We start from the raw sequence: 10,051 nt of genomic DNA on the forward strand, positions 1-10,051 counted from the left end.
GAACCTATAATCCTTCTTTTTATTATTTTCACCTACTATTTCTTCTGTTTGTTATCAAGTAACTCCTCTAACACATTATAACTCTTTAAATCCTTGATGGCAACTATCATGTCCCTTCTATGACATTTCTATATATCCAGTGTGGTTCTTTACCATTTCTTTGAACATTTCTTATTTTTATTATTTTTTTCAATTTATCTCTTTTTAGTTTTCAAAATTCATTTCCACATGATTTTAAGTTACAAATTTTCCCCCCATCTATCCCCTATCTCCAACTCCAAGATAGCAAGCCTACTGAATACCCCTTCTCCCAATCTGTTCTCTCTTATATTTTACCCCATACCCTCCATAACTTTCTAGTAGGGCAAGATGGATTTCTGTACTCCAGTGCTTATATATCGTATTTCCCAGTTGCATGGCAAAAATAAATTTTTTTAACATTTGTTTTTAAAATTTAGATCTCCATATTCTTTTCCTTCTTCCCTCCTCACCCACCTCCACTGGGAAGACAGTATAGGTTCAATATAGGTTGTAGATGTATAGTTACGCAAAACATTATATATATATGTATATATATATGTACATATACACACATATTAAACTGATCCTGTGCCCTATGTTTATATATACATGTATATATACACACACATATATATTTATACATGCATATACCCTCCTATACATACATATTTATGGATGTATGCATATATATATATTCCCTTCAATTATCCTCATACTGAGAAAAGTCTCATGAGTTACAATGATAATTTTTCCATGTAGGAATGTAAATAGTTCAACTTTAATAAGTTCGTTATGATTTCTTTTTCTTTACCTTCTCATACTTCTCTTGCTTCTTGTATTTGAAAGTCAAATTTTCTGTTCAGCTCTGAGTTTTTCATCAAGAATGCTTAAAAGTCCTCTATTTCATTGAATGACCATATTTTCCCCTGAAACATTATACTTAGTTTTTCTGGGTAGGTGATTCTTGGTTTTAATCCTAGCTCCTTTGACCTCTAGAATATCATATTCCCAGCTCTTTGATCCCTTAATGTAGAAGCTGCTAGATTTTGTGTTATCCTGATTGTGTTTCCATAATACTCAAATTGTTTCTTCCTGGATGCTTATAATATTTTCTCCTTAAGCTGGAAACTCTGGAATTTGGCTATAATATTCCTAGGAGTTTTCTTTTTGGGATCTTGTTCAGGAGGTGATTGGTGGATTCTTTCAACCTCTATCTTACCCTCTGGTTCTAGAATATCAGGGCAATTTTGCTTCATAATTTTTTAAAAGATAGTATCTAGGCTCTTTTTTTATCATGGCTTTCAGGTAGTCCAATAATTTTAAAATTATCTCTCCTGGATCTATTTCCAGGTTTTTTTCCAATGAGATATTTCATATTGCCTTCTATTTTTTCATTTGTTTGGATCTGTTTTATAGTATCTTGATTTCTCACAAAGTCATTAGCTTCCATTTGCTCCAGTCTAATTTTGAAGGAATTATTTTCTTCAGTTTGTTTTTGAAATTTCTTTTCCATCTGGCCAATTCAGCTTTTTAAGGCATTCTTCTCCTCACTGACTTTTTGGACCTCTTTTGCCATTTTGAGTTAGTCTATTTTTTAAGGTGTTATTTTTTTCAGTCAGGCTGTTGGCTCACTTTTCATGATTTTCTTGAATCATTCTTATTTCTCTTCCCAACCAATTTTTCCTGCACTTCTCTTACTTGATTTTCAAAACCTTTCTTGATCTCCTCCATGGCCTGTGACCGGTTCATATTTTTCTTGGAAGCTTTTGATGCAGGACTTTTGACTTTTTTGTCTTCTTCCGGTTCCATGTTTTGAGCCATTTTGTCCCCTAAAAAAGGTTCTATGGTCTGATTCTACTTCCTTGGCTTACTCATCTTGCCAGCCAATTACTTGACTTTTGAGCACTCTGTCATGGTAGAACTCTGCTTCCAGAGTGGAGAGACCTGTGTCCCAAATTGCTGGGGGGTTTTCACAGTTTTCAAAGCTATGAGGAGGTTGCCCTCTATATAGCCACCACAAGTTCTGGCATACTGGCATTCCACCCCCCAGGACCACCACCCAGGACTGTGACCCCAGATCCAAGCATGTCAAATAAAGACCAATTACCCTCTGAATTTTGCTTGATACCCCTATGATCTCTGTAGGACAGGAGCTCTGGAGCCAGCACGGCTGCTGCCACCTCTTGCCCTGGGGGCAGGGGCTGGACCAGGCTCTTCTATCACCCAGTTCCAACAGAGTTCCCTACTTTTATTTTCTTTTTGGCCTTTATGGGTTGAGGAGTCTGAAAACCACCACTGCTGCTGGTGATCCACTCTCCTGAAGTCTGCTCTGGCTGGTCTGTGCCGCTGGTTGGGGCTGCCCCTGGTCTACACCTGTGTGGCTCATGCGGGACTGTGCTTGGCTCCCAGCCCTGTGCAGTTGACCCTTCCTGTCAGCCTTCCAGTCTGCCTTCAGTGGGAGATTTGTTTTTGTCTGTCACTTTGTGGGTTCATTAGCTCTAAAATTTGTTTAGAGTGTTTTCTTTTCTTTTTTTTGCTTTTTTGAGGGGCAATTGAGGTTAAGTTACTTACCCAAGGTCACACAGCTGGTAAGTGTTAAGTGTCTGAGGCCGGATTTGAACTCAAGTCCTCCTGATTCCAGGGCTGGTACTCTATTCACTGCACCACCTAGCTGCCCCTCAAGTAATTTTTTTTCCAGATTTTTGAGGTGGTTTGTCCTACTTTTACTCTGCCATCTTGACTCCACTCCCCTGAACATTTCTAATAACAGGAATCCTTGTTCCTTTTGACCATCCATGCCATTTTATCACCTTTAATCATCAGAAAGTTATTCATGATATTACTTGATATATACCTTTCTCTGAAATTCTCATTGCTCTTAGTTCTGACTTTGCAGCCAACTAGAACAAATCTAATCACTCTTCCATATTACTTGACAGTCCTTAAACTGTTTGAATATAGCCATTACTCCTCTCTGTTCTATCCTCCTTCTTCCCTCCCCTCTCTAGCTCCCTCCCAAAAAAACAAAACAAAACAAAACAAGACCAAAACATATACTTAAGTCTTCTTTTCTCCAGGTCCAATGCCTTCATTTACTTTAACCAAATCTTGTGTAGTACTGTTCTCAGTTCTTTCACTATTTTGGTTATCCTCATCCAGATGTGCTCCAAGTTGCCTATACCTATCCTAAAATGTAATTCTTAAGAGCAAAAACAGTAAGATAATTGGATTACAGAATCATAGGATCATAGATCTATAGCTGGAAAAAACCTCAGAGTTTATCTAGTATAACCCTTTAATTTACAGAAAATACTAAGCCTCAGGACTCCAAGTGTGGCTTGGTGTACATAACAGACACTTAATAAATCACAGAATCATTGATTTTCACTGCTAGATGGAATCTCAATGAACATCCAGTCTGTTTTGTTAAATGACCTGATTCATTTAAGTAACTTACAAGGTCATACTAGTGGTGGTTTGATTAAATGCTATGGATGAGCCACATTTCAAAATCACAGAATAATAGATATGTAAGGCATTTTTAAATAGAACATAGAATGTTATTGCTGTATAGTATCTTGTTCAAACCTCTAAATTTATGTAGAAACAAACTAATGTTCCTCTCCAGCCTTGTCCAGAATCATAGGATTTGCATGCCTACATCATTCTGTCATGCTCCAGGCACTCTATCTGACCTCTATACCTCCACAAAACTTGCCTTGTATCATCTTCTACTCTTAACCTTTTCTAGCCACACCCAGTTGCCTGACATTCTGGGAACAGTCCACCCCAGTCCAAACCTTTGTAGACGGTGATATCCTACCTGAACTCATTCCTCAATGATTAATGTATTTCTACCCCATTGTACTTAACCCATCCCAGAGATTCTGAATTTCCATTTGTCATTATCCAAACTCTGTTTTCCACCTCCCTCTGACTGCTCCCTCATTCCCATCTCCCTTAATCCAGCCACGGAAACTCTTAGTCTAAAACAAACCAACTCTTCCACTATGTTCTCTGGAGTGCCTAATCGATAGGTAACACTAGATTTCATTTTAAACCTTTTCATTGTTTGCTTGATCTTTCTACTCTTTCAAACATCCCAAGCTCCCAAGTCTTCAATTTATTCATTTCCCATGACCTACTCTTCCACCCTACTTCAGCCAAACACAGAAATGGTCATACCTTTGGACTTTCACTTACCCACAAGTCTTCCATATACATGTTCATGAAGTCTGAAATTCCTTCATCTCATCATAATCTGTATGTTATTCAGTCCTTTTCTCTACCTTGTAGCTCCAAACTCCATTATTCACTCTTTACTATAATTTTTAATCCCTCTGTCTATCATTTCTTCCCTAGGCTATCACTTCTATATTGACTATACGCTCCCCTTCCTCATCTTCCTCATCTGTCCCCAACCCTTTGAAACCTGGTTAATGCTACATTGTCTTTTTCCCTCATGTCCCTCAACCCTTTATTCTGTTGACAGTCTTGCTCTTCCAAACCCCAGCCTTACATTACCCTTAGCATCCACTGCCTTTTCTCCTACTCATGTAATGAATGAAGCTGGAGGAAATCATGAAAACATATGCACTAGTTCCACTACAAATTTATGTTACCTACATTGAACTGGACTCTTGCTGTGGCAAGGCAATCCTTTTATACTTCCCCAATTGATTAATATTCCACTCAGCAGTGACTTTTACTGACTTCTTCCTCCCTCCTCAAACTTCATATGTTCCCCACATCCTTTCAGTTGAGAACCTTGCCTCCAACTTCATCATTCTCCTGAAACTTCTTTCTTCAATGTTACCAGTAATCTCTCAGGTTCCAAGTCTTCTGGCCTTTGCTCAATCCCCATCCTTCCCGACCTCTCTGTAGCCATTGACACTATTGATGGCCATCAGTCTTCTCCTCAATATTTTCTTTTCTCAAGTGTTTCCCACCGCTGTTCTATCTTCTTTCTCCTGTCTACTGACTACAAATGTCTCCTTCCTCAAAACTCTCACTTGATTCATTGATTCCTTCTAAATCATATATACTATATTTCTCCTCCCTTTGGTGGCCAACTTCCTTGAGAAGCTATCTATAATAGGTTACTTTCTCTCTTCTTACTTTTTAAACTCTCTACAGTTTGGCTTCTGGTCTCATTAAAGTGAAATTGCTCTCTCCCAATTTACTCTCTTAATTGCCAAATAAAATAGCCTTTTCTCAGTCTTCATACACACACACACACAAACCTATACATATATATGTAGTTATATATATATTTATGTATGTGTGTATATATATATGTTTATATATATATAGCCTTTGTCATCATCAGTCATTCTCTTCTCTCTTGGCTTTCAGGACACTACTCTTTCCTCATTTTCCTCATTCCTGTCTGATCATTCCTTATTCTACTTTGCTGGAACTTCCTCCAAATCATGCCTGTGAACCATGAGTGTCCTACAGGTCTCTGTACTGGGTTCTCTTTTCCTTCTGTTCTGTTTCACTTGGTGATGTAATCAGTTTTAATGGATTCATTTATAATCTCTAAATTGGGATTTTCAAATCTACGTATCCAACTCTAAGCTCTCTATTTACTTCCAGTCTCATATCTCCAGTTACTTATTTGACATCTGGAACTGGATAGTCTATAGACATCTTAAAGTCAACAATGTTCAAACTGCCAACTTCTATATTAGTTTTGAGGGCACCACTATGCTCCTGTCTTCCCAGCCTTATAATAAGGTGTCTTCTTCAGTGCCTCATTCTCTCACTTCTCCACTACCAATGTCTAATCTGTTGCCAAGACCCATTGATTTCACCTTTACAACATCTCTCAGATGCATCCCCCTTCTCTCCTCTGATACTATGACTGTCCTTGTTTAGGTCCTCATTGTCTTCCATCTGTATATAGCAATAGCCAGCTGGTTGGTCTGCCTACTATAAGTCTTTCCCCACTGCAGTGTCAGCCCCTCAGCTGATCTATCCAAAGAACAGATCTGACCATATCACTTCCCTAATCAAGAAACTTGACTAGTTCCCTATCACTTCCAGGATCAAATATTAAATCCTGTTTGATTTAAACCTCTTAATGACCTGGAACCTTTGTATATTTCCAAATTTTGTTCATTTTACTCCTTTCTGTGGTCCAGGGGCCACTCTGTGGTCCAGGGACACTGACTTCCTTGCTGTTTCTTGAACATGATATTCCATCTTCTGACTTGGAGTATTTTTTTTTCTGACTGTCTCCCCCTCCACATGCCTGAAACATTCTCTACTCACCTTTGCCTCCTCTGACTTCCTTTTTGTCCAAGTTAAATCTTATCTTCTACACAAAGTCTTTCCTGATACCTCTTAATTTAGTGCCTTCCCTTTGTTGATTATTTCCAATTCAACCTATATGTTTTAGCTTGTTCATATATAGTTGTTTGCATGTTGTTTCCATTAGATTTTGAGTTCCTCAAGGGCAGGGATTATCTTTTACAAAGCACCTTTCCACAGTGCTTAACACAATTCTTACCAAATTTTGTTACTCTTCAGTCATATCAGTTGGGTCTTACTCTTGGTGACCCCATTTTATGTTTTTCTTGCTAAAGATACTGGAGTGGTTTGCCATTTCCTTCTCCAACTTATTTTACAGATGAGCAACTGAGGCAAGCAGTGTTAAGTGACTTGCCCAGGGTCATACTGCTAGTAAGTGTCTGAGGCCAGATATGAATTCATGAAGATGAGTCTTCCTGATTCCAAGCCCAGTGTTCTATCCAGTGTACCACCTAGCCCATTTAGCACATAATTGACTCTGTTAATTGTGGGTTTCCTCAAGGCTCTATCCTGGACCTCTTTTCCCCTCTCTCTCTCACTCCCTCCCTCTCCCTTTTCCTCTCCTTCTCCCTTTCATTCTCCCTCTCCCCCTCCCCCTCATCCCATCATAAGTTCATCAGCTTCCACAGTTTCATTTATCAAATTTATACAGTCCTAATGTCTCTACCAGCCTCTTGTGCATCTCTTAACTACCTATTAAAATTTTGAAGTGAATGTCTTGTAGACATCTTACATTCAATATTTCCAAAATTGAATTAATTTTCTTCCCTCCTCTACACTTTACCCCCCTTCTCAATTTACCTATTACTGTCAAGGTTAACCTCAATTTATGAGTCACTCAGGTTTTCATTCTAGGCAGTCATCTTCAGCACCCCACTCTCATGCAACATATTCAGTCATCATGTTCTATACCTTCTACCTTAATAACATTTCTTAAATATACCCCCTTCTCTCCTCTGACACTGCTACCACTTTAGTTCAGGTCTTCGTCACCTCATACCTGAACTGTTTGCTAGTTAATCTTCCTACATCTAGTCTCTTTGCACTAGTTTCTCAGCCACTCAACTATCAAATCAGTCTACTTAAAATGCATGTCTGTGGATCCCTATTTCCTTCAGGATTGATAAAAAATAAAATTCTCTTGGGTTTTTAGAGTGCTTCATAATGTAGTATCTTTGTGTATTTCCAATCCTCTCACATCTGGTACAGTGACACTGATCTCTTTTGGTGTTCCTCAGACACAGCTCTCCATTTCTCAGCTAGGCTTCCTTTCCTGATTCTCCTTGATCTTAATCCCTTTCACCTGAGATGATCTCAGTTTATCCGGTCTGTAGTTCATCTGTATCATAATGTTCAGATAAACTGTGAACTTCTTATGAGGAGGGACTGTTTTTTGTCTTTATGTCTCCAGTGGTTAGCACCATGCCTGGCATATAGCAGGTGCTCAGCAAATGCTGGTTCACTGATTGGCTGAACTCTATAGAAGGAAAGTGTCTTGCCTAAAGTTGTATGTCTCCTAAGTGAAAGAAAATGAGGAATTGATCCTCACTCTTCTGACTTAAAGCCTTGCATTTTTTGCACTGTTACGCTACCTCCTAGAAAGCTGTTCACAATGGAAATGGAATACTTCTTCTTATGTGCAGAACAATTGACTTCTCACCTTGACTTATTAAGTGTGAGAATCTGAGAGTGGCTTAAATTTCTATTTCCAATCTTTGGCAGCTATATTTTGCTGAAATGATAAGGTATATTGTCTCTACTGCATTGTCAGTGAGGATGTTTATCTATTCGTAGATCTTTTTTCATCTAGTTCTTTTGGGCATTGGCATTCTCAAGTCTATTTACACTTCTTAGCTAGATTTTGTCTAAGAGTGACCAAGATTGTAAGAGGACTGGAGACTGCCATTCCTAGAATCACAAAATCAGAACCTCAAAAGCCATCTAGACCAGCTCTTAGCTATGAAGCGATCTTTTCCCAACCTCACTAGAAGTGATCAACAAGTCTTTGCTTCAAGGATCAGCTAATGGAACTTGAGAGGTTGAGTCTAGAAAAGAAAAGATTAAGGAGAGACTTGATAGTTTTCTTGAGTACCTTGAGAGTTATCAGGTGGAAAAGTGATTAAATTGGCCTTGTTTGGACTCAAAGAATGGAATCATAAGCAGTGAGTTTTATTTATATAAAAATCTATTTTTGCTTGATCACATGAAGAGGCGCCCCTAATGGTTAGAACTACTCCAAGAGATGGTGATTTCTTAGTCACTGGAAATATTTTAAGTGGAGGTTTTATGATTGGTTGTTTGGCATATTGTAATAGGAGCTCTTGTTTATGTAGGTATTCTCACCAGGTTGTGCTGCTCTGGGACTTTGTCTGATTTCTTAAACATGCACCTGCTTTGGGTACCTTTTCCTGCTTTCCTCATTGACTTTAAAAAATTTTTATTTATTTATTTTTAGTTTTCAACATTTGCTTCTATAAGTTTTAAATTTTTTATCTCCCTCTCTTCCCCCTTCCCCAAGACAGTGTGCAGTCTGATAGAGGGTCTAAATGTACATTTTTTTATAAACATATTTTCACATTATTCTTGTTGTATAGAAGAATTAGAACAAATGGAAGGAACCATGAGAAAGAAAAAAGAAAATAAAAAAAGAAAACAAAGAGTATGCTTTGATCTGCGTTTCTTTCTCTGAATGTGCATGGCATTTTTCATCATGAGTCTTTTGAAGTTGTCTTAGAGCTTTGCATATCTTAGAAGGGCTAAGTCTATCAAAGTCAGTCATTGCACAGTGTGACTGTTACTGTATTCTTCTGGTTCTGCTAATTTCAGTCAGCATTAGTTCATATAAATCCAGGTTTTTCTGAAGTCCACCTGCTCATCATTTCTTATAGCAAAATAGTATTCCATTACATTTATATGCCACAACATATTCAGCCATTTCCCAGTTGATGGACATCCCTTCAATTTCCAGTTCTTGGCCACCAAAAAAAGAGCGGCTATAAATATTTTTGTATGTGTAGGTTGTTTTCCCATTTTTATTATCTTTTTGATATACAGACCTAGAAGTGGTATTGCTGGGTCAAAGGGTATGTACATTTTTATAGCCCTTTGGGCATAATTCCAAATTGTTCTCCAGAATGGTTGGATCAGTTCACAACTCCACCAACAATGCATTAGTGTTCCAATTTTCCCACGTTTTACTAACATTTATCATTTTTCTGTTTTGTCATGTTAGCAATCTGATAGGTGTGCTGTGGTAACTCAGAGTTGCATTTCTCTAATCAATAGTGATTTAGAATATTTTTTCATATGACCATAGATAAATTTAATTTCTTGCTCTGAAAATGGCCTGTTCATATTCTTTGACCATTTATCAGTTGGGGACCTCATCACTTTTTTGTGTATCATTTTCCCCTATTAGATCGTAAGCTTCTTGAGAGCAGAATCTTTCTTCTTTTTCTTTCTTTCTTTCTTCTTTCTTTCTTTTCTTCTTCCTTCCTTCCTTCCTTCCTTCCTTCCTTCCTTCCTTCCTTCCTTCCTTCCTTTCCTTTCTTCTTTCTTTCTCTCTCTCTCTCTTTCTTTCTTTCTTTCTTTCTTTCTTTCTTTCTTTCTTTCTTTCTTTCTTTCTTTCTTTCTTTTTCCTTTTTTCTTCTTTCTTTTTCTTTTTTTTCTTCTTTCTTTCTTTCTTTCTTTCTTTCTTTCTTTCTTTCTTTCTTTC

General features: G+C 37.8%; 1 protein-coding gene across 3 annotated transcripts in view; it reads left to right on the forward strand.

Annotated features, from left to right (window-relative positions):
- Positions 1–10,051, forward strand: part of TRAPPC9 (trafficking protein particle complex subunit 9) — a 1,063,197-nt gene that overhangs the window by 576,317 nt on the left and 476,829 nt on the right. The window lies entirely within an intron of this gene.

This window comes from Petaurus breviceps, unplaced genomic scaffold (genome assembly GCF_028583685.1).
Source record: "Petaurus breviceps papuanus isolate PSGF00001 unplaced genomic scaffold, PetGlider_PUasm1.0 98, whole genome shotgun sequence".
Lineage (NCBI taxonomy): Eukaryota > Metazoa > Chordata > Mammalia > Diprotodontia > Petauridae > Petaurus > Petaurus breviceps.